At 36.1% G+C, this 15,542-nt stretch overlaps 1 long non-coding RNA gene across 1 annotated transcript in view; it reads left to right on the top strand.

Annotated features, from left to right (window-relative positions):
• The window catches only part of LOC120310118, a 124,374-nt gene that overhangs the window by 65,227 nt on the left and 43,605 nt on the right, over nt 1–15,542 (top strand). The window lies entirely within an intron of this gene.

Genomic DNA, 15,542 nt, shown 5'->3' with positions numbered 1-15,542 from the left:
TTAGACCAGTATTTCTTAGCACTGGGGCATATCCACCGGACATGATAATAAGTGCCTGGTTGTTGCTTACATTTCCAACAAATATCCAAAACATTTTTAAACATTTTCGCTAAGTGAACTGGTGTCATATGCCATCTGTAAAACATCTTATATAAGTTTTCTTTATATGCTGCCGCTTTTGTGAGCTTAATATTTCTATCCCAGAGTTTTTGCCAATCTTCTAAATCCATAGAATATCCAAAGTTCTTTGCCCATACTATCTTTGTTTCTTTCACTTGTTCTTCTTCCATCTTCCAGCTTAAAAGAAATGTATAAAATTTCTTAATTAAGTTCTCATCTGTTTTTAACAAAATTTTATCAAGTGGAGTCTGTTCTTTATAAAATCCTGTTGATTTTACATCTTTTTCGTATCTTGTTTGAATTTGCAAGTAGGACCACCATGTCAGGTCAATACCTTGTTGTTGAAGAGTTTGCCTGTCCTTAAGTTTTCCCTCTTTGCCCAAAATATCTTTATAACTAACCAGTTTATCATAATTAATCAGGTTTGGATAAGCAAATGCTTCCATTGTTGAAAGCCACTCAGGTATTTTCATATATATTTTATGTTTAATTTTCTCCCATTCTAAAAGAAATGCGTTTCTTACCGCATGGTTTTGATAGTATTTATGTGGTTTAGTTTTCTCATACCATATAAAAGCATGCCAGCCTAATTGAAGATCATGTCCCTCTAGATAAAGCAATCTTTTATTTCTCAATACAATCCATTCTTTGAGCCAAAGGAGAATAGCGGCTTGATAATAAAGTCTCCAATCTGGCAGTCCAAAGCCCCCTCTCTCCTTAGATTCTTGTAACAATTTACGTTTGATTCTAGCTTTCTTTATTTGCCATATAAATCTTAAAATCATTGCATTTAGATCATCAAAAAAGTTTTTAGTAAGTTTAATAGGAACTGTTTGGAACAGAAAAATTAGCTTTGGTAAAATGTTCATCTTAACCGTCGCTATTCTTCCTAGAAGTGATAATTGAAGATTTTCCTATCTTTCCAGGTCTATTTTTATTTGTTTCATTAATCTCTCATAATTATCTTCTTTTAATGTAGTATATTTTGCAGTTAAATAAATGCCCAAGTATTTGACTTTTTTGACTATTTGAAGGTTTGTCATTTTAGCAAGTTGAATTTTCTGTTTATCTGTTAAGTTTTTTGTTAATACTTTGGTCTTTTCCCTATTTATTTTCAAACCAGCCACTTCTCCAAATTTCGCGATTTTCTGCAAAAGTTTATCAGCTGTTTCCAATGGCTCCTCTAAAATAAAAACTAAGTCATCTGCAAAGGCCGTAGTTTATATTTCTGATCTTTAATCTCCGAGCCTTTAATTTCTGTATCTTGTCTGATATTTCTTGCCAGTACCTCTAATGTAAGAATAAATAACAGGGGAGACAGTGGACATCCCTGTCTAGTGCCTTTTAAAATCTCAAATCCATCTGTATTATCTCCATTTAAAAATATTCTTGCTGTTTGTTTGTTATAAATTGCTTGAATTGCTTTGTTAAAATTTTCACCAAAATCCATTTCTTGAAGTTGCTGAAACATAAATTGCCAGTTTAAGTTATCAAAGGCTTTTTGTGTGTCAAGAAATATAAGTGCTATCTGGTTCCCTGGATGAATTTCATAATATTCCAAAACGTTTAAAATAATCCTCAAGTTATTCTTTATCTGTCTTTTTGGTAGGAAACCATTTTGGTCTGGGTGCATAAATTCAATCAAAAAGTTTTTCATTCTTTCTGCCATTATTGCAGCAAAGATTTTATAATCCACATTTAGTAGCAATATTGGTCAATAATTTTTAATTAGTGTATGACCAGTATCTTCTTTGGGTATCAAAGTAATATTAACTTCAGTCCATGAGTCCGGTATTTTTGTCTGTGTAAAAACTTCATTACATAAGTCTTTTAAAGTTGGAGTTATAATATCTTGTAATGCTACATAAAATTCGGCAGGAAGTCCATCAGGTCCTGGACTGTTTTATCTTTCTTTTGCTTTTACTTTTTTTTTTTTTTTTTTTTTTTTTTTTTTTTTTTTTTTTTTTTTTTATTGAAAATTTTTACATTTTACAAAAACAAATCCCCTTCCCATACCCCCCCCTACCTCACCCCCCCCCCTTCCCAACCTCCCAAACCCTCCCCTGGACTTCCCAGAGCTGAGTACAGGCTTAATTAAAAAAAAAAAAAAACTTAAAACACTTTTAAAACCTAAACAAATTTAAATACAATCATCATTCTATATAAGCTCCCTCCAAAAACACAAATTTAAACATTACTTTCTTTGAATATCTATATCTATAATATAAAATCTAATTTCTCCCTCTTTCTTTATCCTAAAACGAAAAAATAAACATACAAATCTTTGTTATACCATTAAAGCTAAATACTCTTAAAGAACTTAAAGTAAGTACATATTTCCTTCAATCTTCATAATCTTCTCTCCTATCCAAAAAGAAAAAAAAAAAAAAAAAAAAAACAAAAAACAAAAACTTAAAAAACCTATAAGTCCTAAACAAATCTAAGCACATTTAATTAAACAAATTATTTTGTCTTAAAAATATTAATAATAATATTTAAAAACTAAAAACACTTTTAAATCCTAAACAAATCTAAATACAATCATCACTCTATATAAACTCCCTCCAAAACCACAAATTTTTAAAATTTAAAATATTAGAATCCACTCACTAAAATAAGCAAATTATAATCCCTTCAAAACACAAATTTAAACAATATTATCATTAAAGGTTCAAAACTTAAAACAACAAAGTTAATAAACACATTAAACATTTCAATCTTCACCAATAACTAATTCCATCCGTAAAAAACTACATCCTTATCAATCTCAATTATATTAGTATTATTAATTATTCACATTCCAGTTTTTTCCATTCTCCATTCTTCCATTCTTCCATTTCCCTTCTCCATTCTTGTATCAAACTCGTAAGAAATGCTGCAAGTTCTGCCTTAGGAGACTGCTCCAAAATTCCTGAATCTCCCATCGACTCCGAAGCCAATAAGGGTTCCTTAAATTCCTCCTTGTATTGATCTTTACAATTGTAAGTTGTACAAGTTATCCTCTGCCCGTTCCTCTCTTGTTGATGCCCCTCAGACTGAGATTTCCCAGTTTCCATTTCAGGCAACAATTCTACCCTTAAAGATTGCTCCAAAGACTTTGTAGATCTAACATCTCCCAGAGATTCAGAAACCACTAAATATGAAACTTCCTTAACCTTCTTCTGTTGCTGCTTTTCTTTGGGATTATATACTACACAAGTTGTCTTCTGCTCCTCAACCTGGACTTGTTGAGGCCTCTCACACAAAGATTCTCCAGTTTTCATAAATATAGGCTCTTCAAACTGTGATTCTACATTCTTTTCTTCCAAAGCTTTAAACTTAATTGATGGCGATGCACATACCCCCAGGACCGAAGTATAAAAATCTTTTGCTTGAGAAACAGTATTAAGTCTATAACATGTCCCCAGGTAATTCACCACCATTCCAATCGGAACATCCCATCTGAATGAAATTTTTCTCTTTTTAAGTTCATTTGCTAAAAAAGCAAACTCCTTTCTTCTTCTTAAAATTTTAGATGGGATCTCTTTAAAAATTATAACATCTTGTGAAGCAATTTGAAATCTCTTCTTATAATAGGCTTGCACAATTTCATTGCGTAAAGATCTTTTACCAAAGTAAATTACCACATCTCTTGGCAGATTCTTCTGTGCTGCCACCACAGAGTTAACCCTAAATAATTTTTCAATTTCATTAAGTATTCCCTCTTTTTCTTTATTCAAAATCAATGCAAAGTCCTTTGCAACCATCTCCTTCAGATCTCCTTGCAAAGACTCTCCCAGGCCTCTAATTCTTAAGGCATATTCCATTTGTCCATATTGAAGCATAAGAATCTCATTTTCCATTTCTTTTTCCATACTTTCAATTTTCCCCTCCATTATGTCCACTTTTTCAGCTACCTCTTCCACATGGGAGTTCACCTTTTCAAGAACAGAAGCAACACCTTCTAAAGCCAAAACAAAATCTTGTCTCAAGATCTTATTGTTTTCCTCTAAAATCTTTTTCATTTCTGCCCTAATTTGAATTATAACATCTCCCATCATGTCTTGCAAGTCCTTCATAGTTATTAGCTGACCCCCAGAAGAGGGTGAAACTGTTGATTTAGAAACTGTAGAAATCCCTGGACGCTTTGGAGCCATCTTAAAGAAAAACCTTTAGTCCTTCTTAAGCAATTATAAAAATTCCTTCAAAAATATAACTCCCTCCAAAGAATTTTTTATCTTTCTTTTGCTTTTTTATTGCCTCTGTAATCTCCATCATTGAAATATTCTCGTTTAACCTCTGGCACATATTCTCAGGAACCTTTGGGAGGTTTGCTTCTTTTAAGTAAGCCTGAATTGCCTCTTTAGGAATCGTCTCCGCCTTGTAAAGTGTCTCATAATAAGCCTTCGTAATTTTTTTCATTAAATCATTATGGCAATGTAAGTCACCCTCTGAGTCCCGTAGCTTACTTATTAATCTTTTTTCTCTTTCTTTTTTTAATCTATATGCAAGCCATCTCCCTGGTTTATTAGCATTTTCAAAAAAAATCTATTTAGACCGTTTAATCTGTTGTGCCATTGTATTTGTCTCAAGTAAGTTTAATTTGTGTTTTAATAGTTCCATTTGTATTTTCAGCTTTTTCTTTTGTGGGTCTAATTGTAACTTAGATTCCAGGATACTAAGTTGTTCTTTCAATCTATGTTGAATATGTTTCTTTTCCTTATTCTTTTTGGCAAGATATGTTATAGCCAAACCTCTAAAATATACATTTGCCATGTCCCATACAATTTGAATAGAGGTTTCTTCTTTTTTATTAACTTTTTAAAAAAATCCATTTCTGCAAATTGTAGAAATTCCTTTTCCTTCAATATTGATTTATTCAAGGACCATCTCGGTCTTTTCTTAAATCCTTTCTAAATAATTTTAATTGGATTATGATCTGCCCAAATGTTTGATTCTATTTCAGTTTCTTGTATCATGTTCTTTAAATCAAGAGAAGTCCATATCATGTCAATTCTTGATCACGATTTATGTCTATTAGAGTAAAACGTATATTGTGTTTTTTCCAAATTCATCTCTCTCCACGTGTCCTGTATACAGAGTTCATCTTTCATTTGTAGCAGGGATTTAGATAAAATATTACTTCCTTTTTTCCCTTGTTTGTAACTTTTATAGTTCCGTACTGGATTGACAATTACATTAAAATCTCCAAGTATACACAAGCTATAATAATTTTAAGTGCACCAGTTTATCATATAATTGCTGAAAGAATTGACCTTATTTCTCATTGGGAGCATATATTGCAACCATAAGTATCTGTTTTTGGCTCCATGTAATCTCAACCATCAAAATTCTTCCCTCTTCGTCAACATAGATTTGTTTTGGATTCATCTTTTCTTTTATATATAAAGCTATCCCTCTTTTCTTCTGTGATGCCAAAGAGAAATAGAGTTTACCTAATTTTGGTTGTTCAAGGATTCTGGAATGTTGTATCTTAATATGTGTCTCCTGGAGACAAATTATGTCCATTTTTAACTTTTATAATCTGTGGAATATTTTACTCCTTTTTGATGGGGAGTTGAGACCATTTATATTTATTGAAAGAATTCCGATTTCCTCCATAGTTTCAATTATGTCACAATCTCAATTTTCTAGGAGAGCTTATTGGTCTCTGGTCTTTAGGTCTCACATCTTCCTCTGATTGAGTCTTTTTAGGGACTTCTTCTCCGTTTGTTTAGATGTTCCTGCAGTTGTTTCCTCTGGTTTCTTATGTTCTGCCTTGCCTCTCTCCAAGAAGGCTCTATGATTGTTAAAGAAATCCTCTGCTTGTTGTGGAGTGCTCAATATGTATCTCTTTGTATCCCCAAAAATTAATAATCCTTCTGGGATCAGCCATCTGAAATTCACTCCTCTATTAATCAATTTCCTTGTTAAGAATTGGTATTTTGTCAGCTTTGTTGTGTGGATATAAACATATGTTTTATGTTTTTCTTTTTCCATTCTTTTTTGTTTAGAGAATTGCTATTCCTTTTCATATTTTTTTCTATGTTTTGATAATACTTTTGTTGAATATCTTCCTTTTTATCTTTTTATTGAGGGTTTTGGATTATATCTTTTTTTTGGCTTATCTCTTGCTTTTCCTGAGACTTTTGGTGGATTATAATTGGCCATCAGGCCCTCTTTTTGGATTATAACTAACTGAGCCATTGGGCTTGATGATGGATTATAAATAAATACAATAATCAAGATGAGTGTTTCAAATTTGGCGAAAGGGGTGAGGAAGGGCTCCTCGGCTCCTGCATCAACCTCAGTTAGTCCATCGCTTCAAATATTGATTACAACTTTCTTACAACCGGACATGCAGCAGGATACACTAGCCATTCTCCAGGCAATTGCAGATACTAAAATGGAAATGAAAAAGGACTTTGAAGATTCTAAAATGGAAAATGAAAAAGGACTTTGAAGACTTGAAAAATGATTTGCTTAAGATGGATCAAAAAATGGAAGCCTTTCAACAGGCGATGTCAGATACTCAACAAAGAATGCAAAATATTGAAGATAAGTCAGTACTAGTGGACCAGAAATTAGAAGCTCTCCAAGATGAAAATCAGAGATTGGCGCAATCTAACACAGAGCTGGAAGACAGCGTGGCGTCAATGGAGATGGAACATGCATCATACTTTCTAAGATTTCAAAATGTGACAGAAGAGAGTGATGAGAACTTGTTACTACTGATGAGTGAATTATTGGCGGATTTGCTTGGAATGGAAATGGATCAAATCAAAAGGGAAGTTGATCAAGTTTTTAGAGTGAATTCAAATTATGCAAGAAGAAATAGAGTGCCTAGGAAGGTTCATGTTAGATTTAGTAAAAGAGCAATACGGGATGAGATCCTGAGATTGGTGAGGGATCAACCACTGAAATATAAAGATAAAGATAAAGATAAAGAATTAGTAGTTCTCAAACAGATTCCAAGAAGAATTAGAGAAGTCCGAAGAGAAAAGGAGTAATAATAACAAAAAAAGAATATCCAATTTATAATCCAATTAAAGACAAAAAGATCTTCTATGGTTCCTTTATCTTAAAAAGAATAAATCCAGAAAGGGAACCAAACACCAAGCAAAAGTGAAAGAAAAAACAAAACAAAAACAGTCTCTCTTACTAATCTCTTAAGCAAGACAGGAATGTCTGGGCAGTCAGCCAAGTGTCTGGGCATTGAGCCAAAACTCCTCAGCGGAATCAGCAAAGTTAGTGTAGCAAAAGAACAAAGGGAAGAAGTTGCAAAATAGTCACCAACTGTTTCTTCCCCCACAGTTTACATAGGGAGAAGGTAAAAGAGGGAGGGAAAAAAAAGTTCCAATGACAATACACAAAACTAACGCTCCAAAAGAGAGCGTTAAGGTGGCTTTTCCCAATTAGAATAATAATAGATCTTTCTTCTCCTTTATAATGAGACAAGCTGGTTCCTTCAATGTAGCTTCAATTCAAAGGGAGAAGGGAGAAGCAAAGATCCCCTCCTCCTCCTCCCCTTAAGCTTCCAGCTTAATTTTAAAGGCAGGCAATTTTCTCCAAGGTCCGCTTGCAACAAAAACTGATATCATCTCACCCGGACCAGTTGCTTGTTTCCTGAAACAGCTGACTCCTGTCTCCAATGATCTGCTGAGAAACGCGAAGCTCTGCCTTTCTCTCACTGGTTCCAGAGGTTATTTTGAGTTCAGAGAGCCAACTACCGCCGGCTCCCTTTCCTCAAAAAGTTCACTTCTTGGTGACCACCCCTCCAGGGTGGCATTCAGCCCTGCTGGGCCCACCAGCGACAGATAATCGGACCCTGGGCACAGAGAAATCGTGTCGCAGGGTCTATAACCAACGACATCACCGGAAGTTCCTCTCTTTCAGTATCTTTTAAAAGAGATAGGAATGTCTGGGCTCTAGAGCCAAGTGTCTGGGCATTGAGCCAAGTTTTGCAGCTGAATAAACAAAGCTGCCTGCCCAGAACAGTGAGGGGAAAAAAATTACAATATAACCACCAGGAGAATGCTGTCTCTTTCACCCGGACTTTTAAATAGAGAAGGAAAAATATTCAAAGTGAAAACAAAATTTTAAAGTTCTAATAGGAAAAAAAAGAAGCAGTTACAGTGGCTTTTCCCAATTAAGATGTTTTCTTTTCCTTCTAAGAAATAATTTCTCCAGTTTAATTTTAAAATAGTTCAAGTTGCCACTTAAACCACCGCTTGTATGGGAGGAGGGGAAGCAAAAAAACCCCTCCTCTTTCCTCCCTTCAGCTTTCAGCTTCAAGTTAAAGATAGATTATTCTTTCCGATAAAGTCCACTTTACCAAAAGAACAGAAACAAAATCTCACCTGGCCGGACTGTTTTCCAAATCAGCTGTTTTCTGTCTCAGAATCAGCTGTTTTCTGTTCAGCTGTTAATGGCGACGCACGTAAATGCACTCTGCCTTTCTTTTGCTGGTTCCAGGGACTACTTTGGGTTTGGCAAGTTGGCTACCGCTGGCTCCCATTCCTCAAAGGTTCATCTCTCAGTGGCCACCCCTCCAGGGTGGCATTTGGCCCTAATGGGCCTGCCAGCGAAGGAAATTCGGAACTGGGGAATGGAGAATCGCTCCCCAGTATCTAGTCAGTGGCACCTGGACTAGAACTGGAAATCTTCCCTTGCTCAGCTTTCCTAAGGTCCATTTCACTTCACATTCTAGGATGTCTGGCTCGAGGTCAGTGACCACCCCATCGTGGTTATCAGAAATGCTAAGTTCGTTCTTGTGTAGTTTTTCTGTGTAATTTTTCCACCTCTTCTTAATCTCTTCTGTCTCTGTTAGGTCCCTGCCATTTTGGTCCTTTATCATGCCCATCTTTGCATGAAACGTTCCCTTCATATCTCCAATTTTCTTGAAGAGATCTCTGGTCGTCCCTATTCTATTGTTTTCTTCTATTTCTTTGCACTGTTTGTTAATGAGGGCATTCTTATCTCTTCTAGCTATTCTCTAGAATTCTGCATTCAGTTGAGTGTATCTTTCTCTTTCTCCCTTGCCTTTCGCTTCCCTTCTTTCCTCAGCTATTTGCAAAGCTTCCTCAGACAGCCATTTTGCTTTTTTGCATTTCTTTTTCTTTGGGATGGTTTTAGTTGCTACCTCTTGTACAATGTTGCGAACCTCAGTCCATAGTTCTTCAGGCACTCTGTCTATCAGATCTAATTCCTTAAATCTATTTTTCACTTCTACTGTATATTCATCAGGAATATGATTTAGTTCATACCTGAGTGGCCTAGTGTTTTCCTCTCCTTTCTTCAATTTAAGCCTAAATGTTGCAACGAAAAGCTCATAATCTGAGCCACAGTCAGTTCCTGGTCTTGTTTTTACTGACTGTATAGAGCTTCTCCATCTTTGGCTGCAAAGCACATAGTCAATCTGATTTCTGTGTTGACCATCTGGTGATGTCCATGTGTAGAGCCGTCTCTTGGGTTGTTGGAAAAGAGTGTTTGCTATGACCTCGTATTCTCTTGACAAAATTCTATCAGCCTGTGCCCTGTTTCATTTTGTACTCCAAGGCCAAACTTGCCTGTTATTCCGGTTATCTTTTGGCTTCCTACTTTAGCATTCCAATCCCCCATGATGATAAGGACATCATTTTTTGGTGTTAATTCTATAAGGTGTTGTAGGACTTCATAGAACCAGTCAATTTCATCCTCTTCAGCACCCGTGGTTGGGGCATAGACTTAGGCTACTGCGATATTGAATGGTTTGCCTTGGATTCGCACTGAGATCATTCTATCATTTGGGGGGTTATATCCCAGTATTGCTTTTCCTACTCTTTTATTGACTATGAAGGCTACTCCATTTCTTCTGAGGGATTCTTGCTCGCAGTAGTGTATCTGATGGTCCTCTGAATTAAATTCACCCATTCCTGTCCATTTTAGTTTGCTGATTCCTGAGATGTCAATGTTCAGTCTTATCATCTCTTATTTGACCACCACCAGCTTGCCTTGATTCATGGATCTTACATTCCAGGTTCCTATGGAGAATAGATTTTTACAGCATCGGACTTTCCTTTCACCCCAGATGCATCCATAGCTGAGCATCCTTTCGGCTTTGGCTTTCTGGCGCTACTAGAACTAGCCCGCTTCTCTTCCCCAGTAGCATATTGGACACCTTCTGACCTGAGGGGCTCATCTTCCAGCATCATCTTTTTGCCTTTTGGTACTGTCCATGGGGTTGCCATTTCCTTCTGGTTTAAATCTATTTGTTTTTTAGTCATTTTCTCCAACTATAAATGTATTTTTACCCAAAATCTTTTTGCTTTTGGGCATGTCCACCAGATATGATAGTAAGTACCTGGTCTTCGTTTGCATTCCCAACACTCGTTTGAAATATTTTTAATCACTTTTGCTAATCTCACTGATGTCATATGCCATCTGTAAAACATTTTATATAAGTTTTCTTTATATGTCACTGCTTTAGTTAATTTTACATTTCTTTCCCATAACTTTTGCCAATCTTCTAATTCTATATTATATCCAAAGTTCTAACACTATATCTAGTGTTAATATAAATAGTAATGGAGATAGTGGGCATCCCTGTCTTGTGCCTTTTTTAATGTTAAAGTTTTCTATGAAATCTCCATTTACTATTATTTTGGCTGTTTGTTTGTGATAAATTGTTTTAATTACATTTATAAAGTTTTCTCCAAAGTCTATTTCCGCAAGTTGCTGAAACATGAATTACCAGTTTACATTGTCAAACGCTTTCTGTCCATCAAGGAATATTAAAACCATCTGTTTCACTGGATGAATTTCATAGTACTCTAACACATCAAGAATCATTCTTAAATTATTTTTTATCTGTCTTTTAGGTAGAAAACCATTTTGGTCCATATGTATAAATTCAATCAAAAATTTTTTTAGTCTTTCTGCTATTATTGAGGCGAAAATTTTATAGTCTACATTTAATAGTAATATTGGTCTATAGTTTTTTATGTGCATTAGATGAGTCTTCTTTGGGTATTAAAGTAATGTTGGCTTCAGTCCATGTATTTGGTATTTTAGCCTCCAGGAGTATTTCATTACATAGTTCTTTCAAAATAGGACATAATATATCTTGTAATGATTTATAAAGCTCTGCAGGTAATCCATCTCGACCTGGAGTCTTATCTTTTTTTTGGCTTTTTTATAGCCTCTATAATCTCCATCATTGATATTTCCATTTAGTATATTTTGAATATTCCCTGAGATTTTTTGGTAAATCTGCTTTTTTAAAATACTGCTGTATTTTTTCTTTTGGAATTTCCTCTACTTTGTAAAGTATGTCATAATAATCTTTGATAATTTTGTTGATTGTATCATTTCGAAACTGTAATTCACCTCTTGTATCTTTCAGCTTGTTTATAAGTTTTTTTTTCTTTTTTCAGTCTATATGCTGACCATCTCCCCGGTTTGTTGGCATTTTCAAAAAAGTTCTATTTAGCCCTTTTAATCTGTTGAGCCATCATTTCCATCTCAGCTAAATTTACGCCCTGCTGTTGGATCTCCATTGCATTTAAATTGCCCAGAGTTTGCTGGGAAGAGCTATAATCTGTTAGTTTAAAAGGAGGAGGGTGGAGGAGAAAAGTAGCTGAGGCACTGCTGATTGGACCTCCATTGCATTTTAACTGCCCAGAGCTTGCTGGGAAGAGCTATAATCTGTGAGTTAAGGAGGGTGGAGGAGGAAAGTATTGGCCCATGTGCCCAACGATGTGCGAATCGTATAACTAAAAATAAAAAACAGTAGCGGTACATTCAGGGCAAGTGTGTCTGAGATTCCTTGTATCTCAGAATGTCTAGCTTAGTTCAGTGCAACACTTGTTTTGCAGCTGTCTTTCGCAGTACTCTTTTTAAACTTGGAAACTGTCCTATCCATAAACAAATCACTAGTCTACAAGGACAGATTATTTATCTAGGGTCTGTAATCTGTGCTCTTCAGGCAGAAATTAGGTGTCCCATTCAGCCCTCTATTGAGCCTCCGTGCTATCAGCCCTCTCTACCACAAAGGTCCTGCAGGAGAAGGGCAGTGTGGACAACTGTGGGATCTGTCAGGGTGAGAGCTGTGAACCATAAACACAAAGCTTTCAGTGTGTCCCTGCACAACAGATACAGTGCCCTTGCTGACTTTAATAGACCATTAAGGAGACAGGTAAAGGTATTTGTGGTGATAACTCAAATAAGCAGGGGATCGTGGTCCGAGATGAAGAATTGTTTTTGACAGAGAGAAGTGTGAATCAGGTATTACACATCAGTTATGCAAGAACAGAAAGGCATCCAAAAAGAGAAGCCACCTTCTGGTTGATGATTCATTTATAAGGGATGTAAATTTAGGAAAGGACATAGAGGTCACTTGTCTTCCAGGTGCTACTGCCAGTAAGGACAAGAAGTGTATTTTTAAAATAGTCAAGAATGTCAGCAAGGACTGTGATGTGGATGTTATTGTACATCTTGGCACTAACAATCTTTCCCAAAAATATGTACTCTCTATGCAGAATGATTTTCAGAGCTTGGGGCAGGAACTTAGCAAGATAGGCTGTAGGCTTACTTTTTCAATAGTTTTACCAGTATATAAGGAGCAAAATGGAAAAAGCCAGCATATAGCAGAATTCAATATGTGGCTAAAGGAGTGGTGTAAAGGGGAAGGCTTTGGTTATATTAGTCACGATGTCTGTAGCTGGTCCAATGAAAAGATGTACAAAAGAGATGGTTTGCATCCATCAAAGAAAGGGACTGAGTTACTTGGCAATAAACTCACAGATTTTCTGGAGGAATATTTAAACTAAACAGGGACAATGAGTTAATTGATACAGAACATCCCTGTCTCCAGCAATCAAAAAATTATAGGGTTAGCAGTGCATGAAACATAGAAGTGTGTGTGGACAAGAATATCAACCTTGTGTCAAGCAAAATCAAGCTTTTACTAGCGAGTGCCACACAAAGTGCACTAACCAAATAGGTGGTAAGAAAATAGGGGAATTCAGGCACCACATAGGCTAGGGCCAGTCATAAAGGACTCAAATGTCTATACACCAATGCACAGAGTATAAACAGTATACAGGGTGAACTAGAAATTCAGGTAAATGAGAGCAGATATGATATTGTTGCCATTACAGAAACATGGTGGGATGAAACCTACAAATGGAACACACAGCTAGAGGGATTTAAATTATTTAAAATAAACAGACCAAATAAAAGAGGAAGTGGAGTTGCTCTCTTTATAAGAAATAACTACTTCTCTATAGAAATAGAGCACAACGATGATGAAACTGTCTTAAATGCATTTGGGTCAATATAAAGGGGGGGGGATGACATTGCCATAGGTGTGTACTATAGGCCACCCAACCAACAGAGGAAATAGATCAACTTTTTGCTAGTCAGCTAACTAAGGTATGTAGTAAATACATCGCAATAGTAATGGGGGACTTTAATTACCCTGACATCAACTGGGAGACAAACTCTGCACCAAGTGGAAGATCAAACAGATTCCTGACAAACCTAGCAGACTACTTTGTCTCCCAAAAAGTAGAGAAGGGAACTAGGGGATTAGCCATATTGGATCTAATCCTCACTAATAGGGATGAAATGATAGAAGGTGTTGAAGCCACAAGAACCTTGGGGGGAAGTGATCATTCAATACTGGAATTCAACATTATGGAAGCACAAGCAATAGAATACAGTCAAACCAGAGTCTTGGATTTTAAGAGAGCTAATTTCAATAAACTTAGAGCTTGGGAAGAATTCCATGGATGAGAATCCTCAAGGGGAAAACAACTCAAGAAGCTTGGGAAATTTTGAAAAGTGAGATTACAAAAGCCCAGTCTAGCACAGTACCAACAAAGAAGAAAAATAACAGCTCTCAAAAGAAACCAGCATGGCTGCATAAAGAACTCTCTGATAAATTGAAAGATAAAAAAGACAAGTATAAAAAGTGGAAAGAGGGGCATATAACTAAGGCAGAACATCAGCAAATAGCCTGAGCCTGCAAAGATGAAGTGAGGAAAGCTAAGGCTCAAAATGAACTAAGGCTTGTGACCAAAGTCAAAAATAACAAAAAAAGCTTCTTTCAACATATATCTATTGAGTTCTTCCCAAAGACCTGGGATAGGCAGATGTGGATGTTTGATGGTATTACAGATATCGTCGCAGGATGGAAGCAGTTCCTAGTAAGGCCACCTTTTGCAATTGACTGATGGCGAATTTGTCAATGCCAATGATGTTCAAGTGGTGCTCTAATTGTTTTGGGATTGCACCCAAGGCACCTATTACTATTGGTACTACACTTGCTTGCCTTTGCCATAGTCTTTCTATTTCTATTTGTAGGTCTTTGTATTTTGTTATCTTCTGCAGTTCTTTCTCGTCTATTCTGCTATCTCCAGGCACTGCCACGTCCACTATCCAGACTTTTTTGTCTGTCTTATCAACAGTTGTTAAGTCCAGGATGTTATGTTGCAGGTGCTTGTCTGTTTGAATTCTGAAGTCCCAGACCAGTTTATTTTTATCATTTTCTATGACTTTCTCTATTTTATCATCCCACCAGTTCTTGCTTACAGGCAAATTATATTTCTTGCAGATCTTCCAATGCACCATTGTTACTACTTTGTCATGCCGCTGCTTGTAGTCAGTCTGTGCGATCTTCTTGCAGCAGCTTACCAGATGGTCCACAGTTTCTTCAGCTTCTTTGCATAGGCGGCACTTACTGTCTGTTGCTGTCTTCTCAATTTTGACTTTATATGTATTTGTCCTTAAGGCTTGGTCTTGTGCAGCCAGAATTAGTCCCTCGGTCATGCTCTTAGCCATTGCCAGGTCTTGTTACTATTTGCTTTCCCAGCTATTTTTTTAAAGTACTGGCCATGTAGTGTTTTGTCTTCCCATGCCTCTATTCTGTTCTTCATTTGGTCTTTCTTGTAGGCCAGTTTGGTCTCTCCAGTAGTCAGTAAGCCTTCCTGATATACTAATTTCAGTGCATCTTCATCATTGTCTTCAGATATTCTTCCAAAGCTATTTCTTCTTCTTCAACCATCTGATGTACTTGCAGCATTCCACGCCCACCTATTTGCCTTGGTAGATAGAGTCTGTCATTGTCACTGTGTGGATGAAGGGCGTGATTCATTGTCATTATTTTTCTGGTCTTCCTATCCATTGGTTTTAGTTCTGCTTGAGTCCAGTCCACTATTCCAGCTGTTATCTAATGACTGGAATTGCCCAGGTGTTGATTGCCTTCATGATATTTTCTCCATTGAGTTTGGACTTTTAAGATCTTCTTCACTCTATTGATGTATTTACCTCTAATCTTTTTCTTGACTTCAGTATTGTTGTTGTTGTTGTTGTTGTTGTTATTATTATTATTATTATTAATGTTTTATTATCTCTATTTGTTTCTTAAGTATTTTCTTTTGTGGATCTATTTGTAATTCTGA

The sequence above is a fragment of the Crotalus tigris genome, unplaced genomic scaffold (genome assembly GCF_016545835.1).
Source record: "Crotalus tigris isolate CLP2741 ecotype Arizona unplaced genomic scaffold, ASM1654583v1 scf7180000018124.1459596, whole genome shotgun sequence".
Taxonomy (NCBI): Eukaryota; Metazoa; Chordata; class Lepidosauria; order Squamata; family Viperidae; genus Crotalus; species Crotalus tigris.
Note: the sequence above shows the minus strand (reverse complement) of the source record. Positions and strands in the feature narration are given on the sequence as shown.